Source organism: Artibeus jamaicensis, unplaced genomic scaffold (genome assembly GCF_021234435.1).
Source record: "Artibeus jamaicensis isolate MK-2021 breed Jamaican fruit bat unplaced genomic scaffold, CSHL_Jam_final scaffold_1283, whole genome shotgun sequence".
Lineage (NCBI taxonomy): Eukaryota > Metazoa > Chordata > Mammalia > Chiroptera > Phyllostomidae > Artibeus > Artibeus jamaicensis.
Genome location: NW_026522028.1, coordinates 6,191,566 through 6,205,083, shown reverse-complemented (window position 1 = coordinate 6,205,083; position 13,518 = coordinate 6,191,566). Strand labels below are relative to the sequence as shown.

Here is a 13,518-nt window from a genome sequence, read left to right as displayed (position 1 = left end):
AGCTTTTGCTAACATGCTGCTACCCACTATCTCTACTGGGCAAATCAGTACCAAATCAAGTGACCTAGCCATCACTGCCCTTCCACTGGGTCTCTGTGCACTCCCCTGTCATTGCTTTTATCAACTATCTTTACACCATTTTCTTGACTCATTCCATCATCAGGCCATGCATTCTTGCAGTGCAAGAATAATAACTTTTACCTTTATCTTTTGCATCTAGAAAAATGGTTTTATGAAATAAAGCAGGAGTTTGGTATACACTTGTGAATGAATGAATGTCTACCAAACATATAATTCCTTCATTGTTCTGGATGTGTGCATATAAAGGAAGGAAAAAATGTGATCGGTGTTCTGAAGAATATATAATCTAATTAGAACAAAAAGGAACATGAAAATGTAGAAGTGAAAGATAGTGTGTCAGCAATTGTTGCAATAAGGCTACATAATAAACAACCTCAAAATCTCAGTGATATAAAACACCAGGCATTTTTTCCACTCAAAGGTATGTTGTTCTGCTGGTCAAATTCATGACTCATTGCAAACTGGAGACATATTTGTCGTCTCAGCAGGTAACTCAGGTATATCTTCTCCTGGTGAATCCCTAGACAACAAGAAGCCAGCTGACCTGCCCACATACACTTAGGCTTCTGCTTACATTCCATTGGCCAAACCAAATCACATGACCAAGAACAGCATCCATAAACAAAAAAGTATTCTCTACCCAGGTAGGGAGTGAATATTTGCTGAATGATAAATTATCATGCAGAATATCAGAATATCCATTCTAAATGCTTGGGAATGCCACTAACTGTTCTGAATGTACAAAGAAGAGAGATTTTAATGAGTTGGGGCAGTCTAGGAAGATTTGACAGATAAAATATTTCAGTTAGGTCTTTAAACAATAGGTAAAACTAAATGGGGGGAAGCATTCCCTGGGGGAGGAACTGAATGAGCAGAGGTGAAGAAATGGCATATTCATAGTACAGTTGATAGTATATTTAAGATCAGCTGAGTGCAGTTAAAAGAGGAAAAGAGTAGACTACAGAAGTTATAATTTATCCTTCAGCATTTGTTTAGTTATTGACGTATTTGGAGCAATTATATGATGTGACTCCTGACTCTCCTTTCCTCATTTTGCCTGGGTAGCCTCCCCGCCCCCAAATATCAATCAGAATTCCATAGTTGCAAGCACAGAGAAAGTAGTGCTTGCAGGCTTAGCATAAATAGAATAGCAAGGAAAATGAGTAAACCAAAATAGGAAAATGGAGGTTGTGTGGGATCCATGGCCACAGTCATATCATATCCCATAAATCTAGCAAGAGCAGCACTTGTGCTGTTAAAAACTAGATTCAGAATTCACAGCATCACCAGTGCAGCACACTGGGACATAGGATCCTGGGCCTGACCATCAGCATCACTGTTTCTATGGCCCTTCAGCAAGGCTGGCATGACTGCTAATGCTTCAGCCACTGTTCATCCTCAATTATAGTCTAATATAGTTAAATATAGTGCAACTGTTCCGGATCTAAACTTTGGTATGTGTGCACCTAATTGGTTGAGCTGACATCAGCCATCTGTATCTTAGCTACAGGGGCTGCTGGGAAATCAAGTGTCTAGTACATTCAGCATTTATACAGGGAGATAGGCCCCTGCTTTCCATGTATAAGGCAGAAAACTATTCAGAAACAGGAAGTGGATCACAAGCTCTACCTCTAAAAACTTCCCCAATTTTTTAAACTATTAACATTCCAGTCACCCATTTTCTTCTTCTGAAGTGCTAGAGCAACTTGTTCTGGAACCACTCCTTTGATATTTGTCTCATGCAGTTTTGAATTTTCAGAATGCATGTATTTGTCTCTCTAGCTTGCTTGTAAGCAAGGTAGGGGCAGTGACCATAAATTCTATTCCTATAAATCCAAAGTGCTTGTCCCACAGAATTGCTCAGAGAGCCTGTGTGGTTTTTATTAATTGACTGATAAAAGCAGTGAGTAAGTGCTGAGAAACAGAAGGAGCAAAAAAATTGTGACATTCTAGTGTTATAATGTTTCAGGCAAGCAGTAATAAAGGTCTGAATTGGGTGTTCAAGTGCAGGGGAAGAGACAGATGCAAGATATTAAGACAGTGGAATGCTAGAGCTGCTCGCACCTCTGCTGGGAGAGCCAACAGTTCATGTCTTCCCACCTGCCCCAAACCCTAGGTTCTGGTGACTTCTTATCAGTAGCTTGAAATAGGCCATGGTGGTAATTTTTACACCACAGTATTCTGCAAATGCTATAAAGCTAGGCTTTTTTTTTCTATTTCCAAGCTTCTTTTTTTTTCTATTATAGTTTATGTTCAATGTTATTCTGTGTTAGTTTCAGATGTATTGCATAGTGGTTAGACAATCATGTAATTTACAAAGTGACCCCCCTCCCATGTTTCAAGTGCCTGCCTGGCACCATTCATAATTATTATGATATTATTGACTATATTCCCTATGCTGCAATTTACATCTCTGTGACTATTCTGTAACTACCAATCTGTACTTCTTAATCTCTTCACCTTTTTCACCCACTCCCCCAAACTCCTCCTTCTGTCAACTATCAGTCTGTTCTCTGTATCTATGAGTTTATTTCTTTTTTAAAAAATTTACTTATCTATTTTTAAAGAGAGGGGAAGGGAAGGAGAAAGAGAGGGAGAGAAACATCAATGTGTGGCTGCCTCTCATGCCCCCTATTGGGGACCTAGCCCACAACCCAGGCATGTGTCTGGGAATCAAAGACTGGGAATCTAGACTGGCAGTCAAACCTGTGACCATTTGATTTACAGGCCTGTACACAATCCACTGAGCCACACCAGTCAGGGCTATGAGTTTATTTGTATTTCATTTGTTTGCTTATTTTGTTCTTTAGATTCCACATATAAGTGAAATCATGTGGTATTTTTGTTTGTTCAACTTATTTCACTCTGCATAATACCTTCTATGTCCATCCATGCTATCACAAAAAGTAAGATTTTTTCTTTTTTATGGGTGAGTAATATTTCATTGTATATATGTACCACTTTTTATACACTTGTCTACTGATGGGCACTTGGGTTGCTTCCGTATCTTGGCTACTGTAAATATACTGCAATAAACATAAGGGCACGCATGTTCTTTTGAATTAGTGTTTTGGGTTTTATCAGATATATTCCCAGAAGTGAAATTACTGGATCATAAAGAAATTCTATTTTTAGATTTTTTAAGGAACCTCCACACTGTTTTCCATAGTGGTTGTGTTACAGAACATACACAGAGGGGCCCGGACTCCAGAGGACGATATACTAATACCGTCCAGACCACCTACTGGACTCGACTGTCTGCCGCCAATTGGAAAAACATCTCTCAATGCCAGATATTTGTGAAAAGGAAAGGAAATGTTTATTTAATGCTATACAGACTTAAAGTACTGACCTAACATCTTCATTAAAATATCAAAGTGTTTTAGGATATCCACGGATGCACACAGTGCTCCCTTCTCCCCCTGCCCTAATTCAGGGTATCATAACTCAGGAAAAGAGCAAAAGTCTGGTATCCAGGTTCCTGCCACCATCCACTGTGTCACCATCCAGGCAAGATCTCTAATTAGTCCAAAGTCATGTGGCACCTTCTCATGGTCTACTGGCAAGAGTTCTTTGTACCCACTTTTCAGGCAAAGTCTCTCCTGCTTCCCAGGCCATGTGACCAAAGGGAGCACCCCAAGGCCATGTGGACCTCTTCTACCAAAGCTGCAGGGGTCTGCACTCTGGCCAAAACCCCATGGTTCTTTCTTCCACCAGAGCTGCAGGGGTCTGCACTCTGGCAAAGCCTCATGGTTCTTTCTTCTACCAAAACTGCAAAGGGGTCTGCACTCTGCCAAAAGCACATGGCTCTCTCCCAATGGCTACAGTGTCTGGTTTTAAATCCCTGCGCCAGTCTTCCTCTGTACCCCCATCTCTGACTCCTCCCACAATCAGTCACACCTGTCAGCATTTCTGTATTATTCCAAGTTTACCGGGCTGCCATTAGCACTGTAACTCAGGGGACCTGCCCCCCAGTCATATCTTGCGGGGAAGTGACTTCCATCCCCCAGCTCCAAGCCTAGCCACAGCCATTTAACATATCCAAGTGACCCGCCAAAGGTTATAGATATGTTAAATGGCCATGCCATGGATTAGCTGCAAGGCTGTGGCTGTACAAAACAGCCCTGCATGTTCCTGCTCCATGTGTCCCTTCCCCCAACTCACACCTGTGGGGGAAGAGGTGAAGACATCTTATATGTCTTTCCAATATTTCCTAGACACCTTGAGTTCTGAACTCCATTCCAAATCCCTTTTGGGGGTCCCCCCTCTTGGCTGCACCCTGTATTAGTTGTACCAATCTGCATTTAGGCTTTTTTCCCCTCAAGGAGCCAGTCATTAAATATTGACTGGGATACCATTACACTGAGGAAAAAGAAAGACTCTCTATACCTCCTTCATTTTTTAAATCAATATTCAACCACTTAATCCCTATTGCACATATGTTATTCATGTTTTGAATGCAACTCTTCCTGATGTGGAGCTGTATGAATAATTTTATTTGCCTGTAAGGAAATAATGAGAATGAATGAGAGGATGATAGAGTTTGTATATTCATGTATTTGATTTTTTAAAAACTTTCAGTTTAATTTTTAAGATACTTATTGCATCACATAAAATAGTCAAATAACAATTTAATAAGTGTGATTAAATTTTAAGAGATTAGTTAGGTAATAATGCAGAAAAAAGAAATTAACAATGAAGAGCAAGTTCCCAACTCAATCTTCATCCACTGCCCTTTTACCGCACTCTACTAGACAACTTCCATCCTCAATATGGGTATTCTCACCTCGTGAGGGAGGAAAAAATTGTCATTTAATTCTGTGGGCAAAGGATAGCCATGACACTGCACCTTCCAATGAAACACTGGTATATGGAAATGGAAAACAACTCCCCTGGAGTAGAAAATAACATATGCATCTCCATGAGGGCATGATTGTTTTACAGGTTCGTAAGGCTCTTATTCAAATGTTAATGAAATGCTTTTCAGCATGCTCTAATAGAATCTGCTCAATGAAAGCAGCACTGTTAACCAGTCCATTCGGCTGTGTTATGCTCCCTAGACTGTGTGGCCCCTGCTGCCATGTGTCCATCAAAGAGAACACGGCGTCAGGAGCAGTGGGGGGGAGTGTCTCCAGGCAACAACTCTGGCCAGTATTAAGTGTCATAATGGCAACCTTTCCCTTTCTGAAATGAAGGATATTTGTACTTAAAAGTCTTTAAGAAGAAGAAATATTGAGAGCAGTTTCTGCAAAAACTTGAAATTAAATGTGTGGTTTTTCTCTATTGTGCTGCATCTGGTGTCTGCAGAATGAATCTTGTTGATGCCAGTTTCAAGGTTGCTGTTCTTTGTGCTTTTAAACCAAGGTCAAGCGAGAGGCAGCTCAGAGGCCTTGAGATTGTCATTGACAAGGAAAATAGAAGCTTTATAGCCAGAGCACTAATTAATCTCTTCTAGAAAAATATATATACACATAAAATTTTGAATGTCAACAGAAAATTGGTTTTGTGGTGTTCTGCATGTAATTACATATGTATAAGCCTACTTTAAGGCACATTAAAATATATGCTGTGTAACTAGACAGGTTTAGGGAAAAACATAAAGTAGTCTATATTACAATAGCTTTCCAAATTACTATAGTCGAGGCTGCCCTTTAGGAAGTCTGAAATTTAAGTTAACTGTCTCAGTTAAAATAAACTTTAACCTTTATTGCCAATGTGCTTCATTGGATTCCAATATGTCAAAACTAACTTAAGACAAAGAATACTGTTAATAGCATATTTATCTTCACGTACAAAAGGTAACACTTAACAACAGAACAATCCACATATGAAGCATTTCTCAAAATAAGTATTTGAAGTGAAAACTTGCACATGAAAATTTGTTTCATGGCCCTGGCTGGTGTGGCTCAGTGGATTGACCACTGGCCTGCAAACCAAAAGGTCGCTGGTTTGATTCCTAGTCAGGATACATGCCTGGTTTCCAGGCCAAGTTCCCATTAAGGGGTGCGTGAGAGGCAACTACACATTGATATTTCTCTCCCCCTCCATCTCTCTAAAAATAAATAAATAAATCTTAAAAGAAAAACCAATTTGTTTCCAATCATAGTTTACTAATTCTGAGCAGTTGTCAGCAAACCTTTAATGACTACCCATTATATGTCAAGTATTGTGAAATGACTCTACTACAGAAAAAAGTATATTTCAAATATTCTTCTGAAATATCTGACATAGTGTGGAGCTTCTTCGTAGTAAATTCATAATTAACACTTTTTGTTCATTGCTAGTTTGAAAATTTGATTATTTTGTTCCTTAAAGATGTTTACCTTAAATGTAAATTTAGAAATTGATTTTAGGAAGAAATTATATTTTATTTTAATACAAATAAATAGCATTGTGCTTCTATAAGAAAGCAGACTCTTCTAATTTTTTTAGATTCTTCCAAAAGACAATGTAAGTAGAGTAATAGTTCACTCTTCCATAATGTTAAGATATCAAATATTAGCCCTGGCTGGTGTGGCTCAGTGGATTGAGTGCGGGCTGCAAACCAGGGAGTGGCTGGTTCAATTCCCAGTAAGGGCACATGCCTCAGTCGCAGGCCAGGTCCCCAGTGGGGGCCACATGACAGACAACCACACATTGAAATTTCTCTCCCTTTCTCCCTGCTTTTTCCTATCTCTAAAAATAAATTAACAAAATCTTTTTAAAAAAGATATCAAATATTATATAAAATCCATTTCTTCATTATACAAACAATTAAACATGTAAACGTTGGAAACTGACTGTGAACCAGGAATTTTATCAAGTTCTAAAGATACAGCAATGTCCAAAACATCCATCATTTCTGCTGCAGAAAGATTTAGAAAGGGCATTCAACCCAGAAAAGGGGTTCAGGCAGGGTTCCACACAGGAGATAGCCTCTAAACAGAAAACCAAAGGAGGGAAAAGGTTTAGCAGGCTGAAGAAAATAGTAGTATTTCCAGTAGCAGGAGGAGCAAATGTTCAGGGGAGAGAAAAAATCTTTTTTCAGTATGTTTTATTGATTATGCTATTACAGTTGTCCCATTTTCCCCCTTTCACTCCCCTTCACTCCCCTCCACCCTACACATCCTCTCCCACCCACATCCCCCCTTTAGTTCATGTCCATGTATCATAACTTCTTTAGCTTCTACATTTCCCGTACTATTCTCGCCCTCCCCTGTCTACTTTGTACCTACCATTCATGCTTCTTATTACCTATATCTTTTATCCCCATTCTCCCCTTTGCCCTCCCCACTGATAACCCTCCATGCCATCTCCATTTGTATGGTTCTGTTCCTATTCTAGTTGTTTGCTTAGTTTGTCAGATCTTGAAGGGATAAAAATTCATTTAGTTTTTTTCTAGCGTTTAACATTTGAATTAAAAAATTGGTGAAGGATAAGGTTCTGAAAGGTGAGCCTGAGCAAAATCAATGTGGTTTTCTATGGGCCCTGATAAGGGTTAGGGATTTGCCCTGAGGGCAGCAACCCCATGCCATTAAAGGGTTTCAGTACGGTGAGATTCGAGTCTTAAAATGATCATTCTGCTGATGGAATTGAGAATATAATAAAGGATGGCAAGACTGGCAGGAGAGAGATGAGACCCTCATGGTATCAAAGTGTGAGGACGCACTGTCCCAAACTAAAATGGTGACAGTGGGGACAGAAAAATGTGGTTTGATTGAAGTGGTGATTAGCCAGTGGAATCAACAAGACTGGCGATTGACTGTACAAGGAAAGTGAGAGTGAGATGGGCCTATGTCAAAGTTTCTCAGCCTTGGCACTATTTTGGACCAGATTGTTCTATGTTGTTGGGGACTGTGCTGTGCATTGTAGTATGTTTAGTAGCATCCCTGGTCTGTACCCATTAAATAACAGAAGCCCTCTCCTCCTGGCAGTGACAACCAAAAATGTCTCCAAACATTATATCAATGTCCCCTGAAGGAGCAAAACCACCCCTGGTTGATAACTACTTGTCTGTTTGACAGTGTTTTCCAACCTTGGTATCTCATTAGAATCACCTGGGAAGCTTTTAAAACATACCGATACCCTGCCCTCATCTGCTTCCCGCTAGATCAGACTCTCAGAGGGAAAGAACTCAGCAAGTCTATTTTCTGAAATAAATTCTAATGCACAGCTAAGCTCAAGAGCTGCTCATATACATAGCATTTAAATTTAAAAATCCATATACAGGGTGGGGCAAAAGTAGATTTACAGTTGTGAGTATGCAAAGCACAGAGTTTATTTTTGTATTGTTGTTTATTAATTATTGTATTACTTTTCATATGAACACCACAACTTCTGTTAAATTTTAAACACCACACCTTCTCTATTAAATTTTAAACACCACACATTCTGTTAAATCTTAAACATTTTGAAGTAAACTTTTTAAATGTCCTACTCTACATAGTGAACATAATGTATATGTTCCCTTATGAATCATATCTGTTAGGTCAGAGTCACTGAAGAAATGCAGCAAGCGTGTGAAGACAGACACAGCAAGCCAAGCAGCAGGGTTTATTAGTGAGAATAAGAAGGAAAGTGAAGCTAACCTAGGGAGGCTGGGGAGCCAACCAGGGAGGTTAAGACTCACTCGGTTGTTCTTAGGGCAGGGTTTTTAAGCGCAAAACCCCACAAAGGGTAACTGGCTGGGGTGTCGGAGTCTGATTGGTTAGAGCCAGTTGCTGGGTGCCATTCCTGCTGACCGTTGTTCTTGATACATCTGGTCAGGCTCAAGTTAGAGCTGCCTCCTGTTATGCTAGGTAGGCTGACCCCAGACCCCAATCTTAGCTGGGCATCTGTTTGTCCTTGGCAGGGTGGGCAGGCAGTGTCCCAGGCAGGCCTTTTCCCAGGCTACAGTTTTCCATGGTGTACTTTCCCTCTTGGTGATTTTCCATTCCTGCTAGGCCTACCTAGGTCTGTCAATATCCATAATTAGGAACATTTGAAAATATTCATATGCAATTTCAGAAACTGCTATTAGGCATCATTGCAATGGGTGGCATGCCTAACTCATCCACCAGATGGCCCTAGACTCTGATTCACTGCTGATTTTGTCTTTGTTTTGAATACCTCTAGCAAGTCCAAGAAATTATGACATTCAAAGGTCCTTTCTTATCAACTTTTCTATAGTTATTTCTCCCTTTTCTTATGCTCATTCAGCAACCTTTATTCACTACATTTTCACTCTAATTTGGAGTTTTAATCAACTATAAACAGAAAACCTCTAAACTAGATTCTTATAACTGAGTTTCATAACAACCACAATGCTTTAAATCACAGGTGGCAAATAAAAGCTCTGCAAAATTTATGCCAAGAGCAAAATAATTCAGCATTGGGAAATATAAAAATGAAATATAATACATAGAAAAAAGGGATGAAAAGCACATAATCATCTTTTTTAACATTTTATGTATTTATTTCCAGAGAGAGGGGAAGGAAGGGAGAAAGGAAGAGAAACATCAATGTGTGATTGTCTCTCATGCTCCCCCTACTGGGGACCTGGCAACCCTGACTAGGAATCGAACCAGCAACCCTTTGGTTCGCAGACTGGCACTCAATCCACTGAGCCACACCAGCCAGGGCTCATCTTTAATAGATCAAATTCAACAACCATTCTTGTTTTTAGAAAAAACTAAAATTAGGCATCAGAAGTACAAGACTTTCCTAAACCCATGAGACAATGAGTACAGAAACCACCAAAAAAAAGTTGATGGAATTTGGCAAATGAAAGTGGAAAATTTTTATATCACAAAAGAATATAAGTAGAGTTAAAATATATACAAAAACTAAGGGGAAATATTTTCAAATAATTTTGAAATAACAAAGAATTATCCACAATATTTTAAAAGCCCTAAAAACTAAAAATTACAAACACGTAAGAAAAAAATCAGCAAAAACATGAGCAGATGGCTTATAAGAGAAATCTAAATGGCCAGTAAGTACACACAAAAAACTATAACCTCACTAATAATTTTGATTATTGATATATCACTTTTCCCAAAATGTAAATACCAATCATGAGAATTTGCAAGTATATAGAGGAAAAGGAGAACTTTCTTATATGTTGATGATGGTGGTGTTACAGCCTTTTAAAAGGGCATTTTGGTAGAAGTTACCAAGACTTTAAATAAGTTGGATCCAGCCAACTCCATTCCTAATAATATTTTCTACAGAATAACCATATCTGTGCCCAAAGAAATATGGATGTTTTGTGAACTTCTTTCAAAAGTGAAAATTTGGTATCTACCTATTAGGAGCATTAGGAAACATTAAATAAGTGCTGGTGTATCTATATCGTGGAATAGTGGAAAACTATGTAATTAGGTAGCAGGATGGAAATAGCTCCAAGATATACAGTGTACAAAATAAAAAAAGATTACATTTTATACTTAGTTTCTTACCCTTCTTTGTCTGGCTTCCCTCAGTATCTTATCAGTTTCCCCAGGAACAGTGCCTTAATAAATCACTAGCACATGAATCTTCACTTCAAGGTCTGTTTCTAGGCCAATCAACCAAAGATACACTCCTACAGGAACATGGTGGAATGGAAGGGAAACTTCCACACTGACCCTTAGGAGCTACTGAACAGAACCAGCACTAGATGTCCCTGTTAAACGAAACACTCCCTTGTGTCCATAGGCAAATGACCAAACATGTGGGAAAGATTACAAAGCAAATCATTAAAAAGTAGTTATCCCTGGGACTTGGAGTTGAAGGAAGGTGAACAGAGATTTTTACCTTTCATTTTGTATACTTTGTATCTGAATTGTTTGTTTTTGCAATGAGTATGAGTTCAAATATTACAACTGTAGTTAAAAGGAGGGGTCTTTGTTTGATTCCCAGGCAGGGTACATGCCTGGGTTGCAGGCCAGGTCCCCAGTAGGGAGCATGTGAGAGGCAAAAACACATTAATGTTTCTCTCCCACTTTTTCTCCCTCCCTTCCCCTCTCTCTAAAAATAAATAAATAAAATCTTTAAAAATAGATTTTAAATGATGGGTCTTTGTCACTGCCATTTTATGTGCATAACCATCTTAAAACTGGAAACTCAGTCTGGTTATACTGGGAATACATAAAGCCTTCCCAAGGGATATGTGAGCACCAGGAACTTTAGGAAAATCGATACTACTTAATCTCACTTACATGTGGAATCTAATGAACAAAATGGACTAACAAACAAGATAGAAACAGAAGCATAGATACATGGGACAGACTGACAGCTGTCAGGTTTGGGGACACTGGATGAAATGTGGTGAAGGGATCAGCCAAAGAACATATATTTATAACCCATAGATAGTGACAACTGATGTGGCGATTGCCTGGGGTGAGGGGGGCTTACTGGAGGGGGCAAAAGGAGAAAAAATGGGGACAACTGTAATAACATAAACAACAAAATTTTTAAAAGAAAGAAAAGCAATTGCTAGATCCTAACTTCTGTATGTACTCTTACCTTAAACTAATTATATGGACCCCCTTCTAGCCTGACTTTGCAAAATTACATTTCTGTCACTTCAATTCTTCCCCATTCTAAATATTATTGTAGTGTATTTCCCTCAGAGCATTAAAATATCTGTGGTGCCAAAAAATAATAATTAGAAATAATTTGAACTATTGCTCTTGGGAAACTAAATGAGTCTAATGACTAAAAAACAAATTCTTCAGCGAGACAAATTGTTAGTTTCCACTTTTTTGCTTTCAACAAACAGGAATACCTAATTGAATTTTTGGCCAATAGATCAATAAAATTTAGTTTTGATGATGTGTCACTACCTTGCATTTGGCATATATTTCAGAAGGAGTTAAAAGAATTGAGTATTATACATTTAAAAGAACTCCTTTTAGCTACTACCCTTTGCAACAACATGGATGGAACTGGAAAGCATTATGCTGAGTGAAATAGGCCAGGCACTGAAAGACAAATACCATATGATCTCACCTTTAACAGGAAGCTAAACAACAAAACAAACAAGCAAGCAGAATAAAAACAAAGACACTGAAATAGAGAACAAGTGGGCAGTGACCAGAGGGGAGAGGGAAGGGAATTTAAGGGGAAAAAGGGGGAGGGATTTTGAGGAACAAGCATGAAAGACACAGGGATGAGGAATGGGGGGGAGGAAATGGGAGGGAGGTGGAGAGATGGGGCGGGGGGGCTGGGATGGGAGAAATAGACAAAAAAATTTACTTGAAAAATAACTAAATAAAAATTTTTAAAAAAAGAACTCCTTTTATTGCCATCCATCTACTTATTTATGTGAAAGTTTATTGGTACTTACATCTAAAAGAGCAAACAATGGGAATAGACTTGATGTTAAATTCTATTTGTGGGATGAATTAACATTCATCCAGAAATATAAATGAATTAGAAAAAATCTCTAGCCATTTTATCAAGAGATGAAATTTTAATAAATATTTAGTTTTAATGTTTTATAATTATTTGTGAAATTATATGCTAGATTTCTAGTGTTTTTGGTTAATTGTGTCCTAAGTGTGACATAGAATTCAAAAAGTAAGAATTTAAAAAACTAACAATGATCATATTAATTTTTAAAAATTCATTTTGGCTCTACCCAAAAGCATCCAGAGGTGACCCCTGAAGATGATTCACTATTTATTTGACTCAGGAAACCCCACAAAATCTTGAAAATCAAGAGGTTCAAATCTTTATGTTCACTTTAAGAACACTCATGAAATTTCCCGGGCCATCAAGGGTATGCATATTTGAAAAGCCACCAAGTATCTGAAAGATGTCACTTTAAAGAAGCAATGTGTCACATTCTGTCCATACAATGGTAGAGTTCGTAGGTGTTCCCAGGCCAAACAGTGGAGCTGAACACAGGGTTGGTGGCCTAAAAACGAGTGCTGAGTTTTTGCTGCACATGCTTAAAAATACAAAGAATAATGCTGAGCTTAAGTATTTAGATGTAGATTCTCCCATCATTGAGCACATCCAGGTGAACATGGCTTCCAAGGTGCAGCACAGAACTTCCAGAGCTCATGGGAGGATTAACCCACACAGAAGCTCTTCCTGTCACACTGAGATGGCCCTACTGAAAAAGAGCAGATTGTTCCTAAACCAAAAGAGGAAGCTGCACAGAAGAAAAATATATCCCAGAAGAAGGTGGAGAAACAAAAGCTTATGGCCCAGCAGTAAATTCAGAATAAAATAAATACTAATAAAAGCAAATAAATAAAATAAAATAAAATAAAAATTAATATGTATATTGACCCATATGGATATCTCTGTAATGGAGATATATAGTATAAAATTGTGTGATAGAAGAATAAAAATTCAATTTCAAGGAAAAAAAGAAGAGCAGGGCTGGTGGAGGTGGGCAAAGGGAGGTGAAATGGGGACATCTATAATAATATTGATAATAAAAATTAAGACATTTTTGGAAAAGAAAAAAGGAAACAGTAAAAC

General features: G+C 38.4%; 1 pseudogene; it reads left to right on the top strand.

Moving 5' to 3' along the window:
* The first annotated feature begins 12,693 nt into the window (after window positions 1-12,693).
* On the top strand, window positions 12,694-13,248 carry LOC128625958 (60S ribosomal protein L17-like; annotated as a pseudogene).
* The last annotated feature ends 270 nt before the right edge of the window (window positions 13,249-13,518 follow it).